At 27.1% G+C, this 6,332-nt stretch overlaps 1 protein-coding gene across 1 annotated transcript in view; it reads right to left on the bottom strand.

Moving 5' to 3' along the window:
- LOC119674175 overlaps positions 1 to 6,332 on the bottom strand; it is a 16,918-nt gene that overhangs the window by 343 nt on the left and 10,243 nt on the right. The window lies entirely within an intron of this gene.

Genomic DNA, 6,332 nt, shown 5'->3' with positions numbered 1-6,332 from the left:
ATATTATTAAATATCCACCATCAGTGATCTTTGAAAATATTTATTGATTTAATTGTTCGTAAATAATATTTGAACTTAACTAAAAAATTACCAACTAATGAAACACTCTTTAAATAGATAAATAAACTCATATCATGCGGCAATATCTGCTACATACACAATTTTATTAAATATAATTTTTAGCCACATATTTTATTGATTTATATAATTGGTATGGGATAAAGCACTTTGACCTTCGGGTCAACTGTGCCCCCTTCAAGACATAACGTTTGTCTTCAATTAAGAGTAATATAGAACTTACTTTACACAGTTTAATTGGCTCTACCGCAAGGGTACATATTCCCAAGAGTCTATTTTAACAGCAAATGTGTGGCTGACTCTTCATACTCTTTGCATCCTTATATATGTATATTATGCCCAGTCTCGTTAGATGGTATTTCAATTTACAGTGTCCAGTTAAGTTTTTCTTTTGATTAGTCCATACAATTCTGGTATTTCCTATTGTTATAGCTGCCAATAAGTGCATTGGATTTTTTTAAACCTCGTAGATCATCTCAGTAATCTTTTTTGTTCATTTTTATGAGAGAAAGGAGGGTACTATGTTCTAATCTACAGAATGGTTCCAACCACACCATAGAGGTGGCTGCTCCTTTTCTAGCTAGTTTATCTGCGTATTCGTTTCTGTGTGCGACAGTATGTCCCGATACCCAGATAATCAACACCTAATTTGATTTGATTTATAGAATATAGGTTACGTTAATTGGGCTGGTCGTATGTCACTCATAGATTTATTTATACTAACCATTAGCAGATGTAGAAAGACTGTTATGTAGATTTTTAGTAATAATCATATAGGACGCCAATATTTTCTATACGAACTTAAAAGGCGCTTGAAGCTGCATTCTTAAGAGCTCCTTTAACAAAAACATAAGATCTGTTTCGAAGTTAGTTTTTTTAACAAGAATTTAACTAAAATATAATTTAAATTCTAAGTCAATATTCAAGAAAATATTTTTTAAATTATTTTTTAAAAATATTTTGTTTAACATTAAGCCTTAAAATTAAATTGAAAAAAAGTAATATTGTTTATGAAATTAAAAAACACCTACAAATTATGTACCATTAAATGCTGGCTCACTTCAGCTATTTTAAATAACATATAATATATTTACTCTAAATTTTCTTAAGAATCGAAAATAGCAATGAGTAATTTTTTACTTTATGTTGTTAGAAGTTGTTTTTGATAGTCATTGAATTTCCAAATATTTCCCACACGTTTCGGGCAGAATATTAATTAATTTCACAAAATAGAGAATGAAACATTTCAAAAGAAACAGCAATAGTTTAAAGGTTATAGTTGGTGTACATAATACATTCGGACTGAACGCAGAATTTCTGCTACAAACCCCCAAAACTTAATTAAAATATTTTACCATTCAAAGATCACCATCTGTAGATAACAAAAATTCACACGCTTTAATAATTTGTATCTAAAATCATGTTTATAAAAAAAATACAAAGACAAGATACTTTGATTTTATTTTAAATTAATTTTTTTTTCTTTAGTTTTAGCGCAATAAATTAGATTTTTACGATCAACTAAAGCTTTGTTCTTCAGCAATTATAGCGCCACCAGACAGATATACAGGGTGCTTATATAAATAAGTAAAAAAATATGACGAATTGTATATAGTAACGATTTATGGTATCAAACAAAAAATTAAATTTTTTTATCAATAAAATTTTTATTTTTATTAATTAAAATTTTAGCCTATCATACAGCTGTTTTGAGTATTTAACAGCTGTTTTGAGTAACCTAACCTAATTACCCATCATCAGTGGTCCTTTATTTTGTCATTTTTCCTATATAACAATATTCAGAATACATCAGAACAAAGCTCAGAATCGATGTTAATTTGTGCTACATTGTAGTACTAAAACGGGCGATTATTTGAGCTAACGTAGGCTTTGAGCACAAGGCCTTCACTCCAACCTAACTTAAATACCCATCATCAGTGGTCTTTTATTTTCTAATATTTTTTAGATTACAATACTGCAAGCACCAAGAATTGTACTTATAACATACATTGTCAAATTTGAAACTCAGAATCGGTGTTAATTAGTGGTACACTGCGGTACTACAATGGATCATTATTTGAGCTCAATGGATCATTATTTGAGCTTCATTCCAACCTAACTTAAATACCCATCATCAGTGGTCTTTTATTTTCTAATACCTCTTATATTGCTTAATTTGTAGATCATTTTTGTTACTGCAAGTACCAATGATTACATTTGTACATTCTTAAATTTGAAGCTCAGAGTCGGTGTTAATTAAACAACTGACCCGAAACCGTACTTGACTTCTATTGCTCTAATTTGGAGTTTTCTTAATTTACTGTGAAAGTTCATTACCAGATTCACTTCCAGTGTGTTATTAGAACGAAATCATTAACAAGCTATAGAAAAATTAAATTAATTAATTATAGTTATTCATTTGTTAAATTTTAATACTATTATTTTTTATAGAGACATTATTTAGGACATTTTTTTAAAAAGAATTTTTATATTATTAATTTAAAAATAACAATACTTTTTTATTAATATTTTTTATAAATGAACTTATAGACACACCATTAGCCCTACTGAAGTTAGTAAAACAAACATTTTAAGGAGAAGTTTTCAAATAGGTTCAAATCGGAAATCTTCTTATAATTATAATTAGTGATCTTGATAGCATTCAAATAATAATTTTGTTGAGTTTTGATCATATTCAGTGATTCATTGTACAATCAATTGAACAAAAAGTATTTAAATATAATTACAAAAATAAAATCTGATAGTTTTTTTATGATTATACTATCAAATCGAAATTAACAGAAATAAAAATGTTTTTGAACATTAATTAAAAAATATTCAACATAATCAAATTTTGTGCTTGTAATCGTGGCGTTAAAAATTGATTACTAATTGGAAGTGATCTTCACCCTGGCTCAGTATTTCCAAAAAAAAAAAAACACAAAACAAACAGCCGCCGTCACACCAATCGAACATCTGTGAGTTTCAGATAATTTCTTTGAAGTTTTCAATAAAATGTCAATATCTTTAAGGCTTTTAGGTTTTTTCTTCTTCTTATTTTAATTATGCAAATTTATAAAATTGATGTATTCAAACAATTTCATTGTTTTTATTGTTGAAGCACGTTCCTTTTATAAAATGCTTCTGCCAAAATAGTTAAAGAAACATAAATATAAAAGCGATTAATTTATAACTTCCAGTTTACATAAAAAGATTTTCAAAAAAAAAAAAAAAATTTATATATAATTTAATACTTTTATTTTCGTATTATCTTTAAATATCGGTTAAGAAGTTATGCGAGAGCTACTTAGGCTGCTTAGGCCGCTTAGGCTACTTTAAGGCCTAAAGTCAAAACATAATTTAAAATTCCACTTATATTTTACGAAGTAATCAGCAATGATTAATCTCCACAATTGATGCTGATCTCTCGTCTTCTCTTCTTCATTCAACTTCAAAGTTTTAGTGTTGATGGTATAAAGCAACACAGAAGCGATTACATTGGCTTAACAACTTATTTTTTCAACAAATTAACTGGCAAAAATTGCTCAAAAACAAAATGAAATGTTATTAAATAATTTATTAATTCAAGCAAAATGTTGAAGATTCTCGCAACTGCTTATTATTTTTCATACCAATCCGGATAACAAATTACTAAGTCTTTTACTTAACCTAAGTCCAAAGTGTGAAATAGTAATTTATTTAAAGAAGAGGTAATTATATTCAATTTAACATATTTTATCTTTAACATTGCATTTTACGTATTTTTCCAGCAAAAAATAATAATAGTAATAATTCATTTGAAGCTGTAAAAAAACTAAAAAAAATGTTAATGAATTATTTCGTTACGAGTATATTTCACTTTGTTAAAATCAAACTAATAGCATAATTGTGTATGTTAATCTTTTAAATATCTATAAAAAAAAATATTTTAAATATATGAAATGCTGGTACCCTCATCTTGGTACTTGTATGCTTAATGAAACGAATGAAGATGAGAATAAATTTATATATTTTAAAGACCTTACATATCTTTTTAAACGCACGAAATGAATTAAAAATAAAAATGCTTATAATTAATATTTACTTAAATTTAAATAAAATAAAAAAAAAATATTTAAAAATTTGTTGTACCTATTACAATCCTCCTAAATCTCTCATAATGACACTTACTGAGTCGTTAGATGATATTAGCAACCTTTATTTTGTACACAAAGTGTAGAAGTTTTGCAATTTAATTTTATTTTATTATAGCAAAAAATATATAAATAATTTAAGTATCTAAATTAGCTTACATGATACTAATAAGAAGAAATTTGTTGATATGACGATTTACAGTATAATAAAGTTATTGAAAATTATTTTTCATCCCTAATTATTGGGAGAATAATGCAGTTTTGTTGTCACAACTTCCAACAGAAAGGAATTGAATTGTGTCAAAATTATGACTTCCACAAAAAAGAAAATGAGGCAACTGCGAGTAACTAAAAGATAAGGGTATATTATCTTCTATAAGTTCTATTAGCATTATTAGAACGATTTCGACTAAAAAAGATACAACTAGAGGTCTTACGAAAGACGAGATGGTGTAACTCCTATCAACTTAAAGGTAGAGACGAATTAACTACTGGTGGCGTAAAGACGATTTTGAGAAAATACAAATTTAAGTAACCCCTAGTAACGTATAGGTAACTTATGGGTAATGGTGTCGGAACTTCCACTAAAGAAAAGACGAATTAATTTTTAGTGACGTAAAGATGATTTCCACGAAATACAAGTTTAGGTAACCCTTATCAACCCGAAAGTAACTTATGAGTAATGGTATCGGAAGTACAACTTACAATAAAGAAGAGACTAATTAACTGCTGATTTCAAAAGTACGATTTCCATGAAAAATAAGACTAATAACGAAGAGATAAGTTTAAAAAAAATGTCAAAGTCTACTAACACTTAAGAAGAAACAGATTAACTGCTGGTATCTCAAACGCGACTTCCACGAAAGAGAAAACTGTACGTAACAGTAGGTTAAGACACTCACCAACATTTCGTTACTATTGAGACCTGAAATAAAATTATTACATTTTTTCAAAAGCAGATTTCAAGTTTGATATCTTGACCATATCTAAAAAGGTCTTGGACATCTATTTTTGTTCTTTTTCTAATAATTGAATACATGCGTGATGAAATTTTAATACGTATTCAAAATTAAGTCTGGGGACTCAACTGGACTACAGTTTCAGCCATACCTGCCCGTCTATTACAACAATTTTATAGTCCATAAACGAATGATTTATGTTTATAGATTGGGGGGCAATATGGTATGGTAGTAAAAATGATAGTAAAAAATTGTGTAATAGAAGCTTAACATATATTTAGACGTATGGTGTACTGTTTAAAAACACCAAATATTTTATTAATTTTTATATTTATAAAATCAAATTATAGTAAGGTATTTAACATAAATAATAAAAGCAATATTAAAAGTTTAAAACTAAAGTTTGCCTCTTTTATTGTGATTTTATAAATATTTAAAATTATTAAAATATATTCTCCAGTAAGTTCCGGTCAACTCTTTCACATAGATATATTACATTAAATGTTTTATAGTATTGTATGAAAAAAATTGTAACAAAAATTTTCACTGGTCGTAGTTTGAATAGTAAAATAAATCGCGTCTTTTTATGGACACATAAAAATATGAAACTTACGTACATTTTACATTTAAATGACATCAAACGACATCTTCACGCCTAGACATTAAATCAGAAATAGCTTGAACATTTATATATAATTGTGTAAATAATTATTTCTCCGAGCCGCAACTCTTAATACTTTTGAATTACATTTCTTATACGAAATAAAAATATTAAATAAAATATTAAAGTTATGATGATGATCAAGATAATATGTAAAAGTCACACAAAACTTCAAATACAATTTATTTCCAAACCCTTATAGAATATTATACTAACATTTTAGTGTGAGTGTAGGTATGAGTGAAGTGCAGATCGCTTCATAAATGACAAAAACACGCTTGACATGAGGTCAAACGAAACCAGGTTTAAACATAAACCAGAAAAAAAGTAACAATAATTACAATTTCTTTTATTATTTCAACATTCATTGTTTATAGTTTGAAAAAAGCGATGGTCAATCGCTACTTTTTGTTGAAATAACCTATTTTGAATAATTTTTCCCACTTCAAAAGTAATTATAAAACCCTACACTTCGTACTTGATGAGAACGAAGCACTTAAA

Source organism: Teleopsis dalmanni, chromosome 2 (genome assembly GCF_002237135.1).
Source record: "Teleopsis dalmanni isolate 2A chromosome 2, ASM223713v2, whole genome shotgun sequence".
NCBI lineage: Eukaryota > Metazoa > Arthropoda > Insecta > Diptera > Diopsidae > Teleopsis > Teleopsis dalmanni.
The sequence above is the reverse complement of the archived record's forward strand: the minus strand, read 5'-3'. Positions and strand labels throughout refer to the sequence as shown.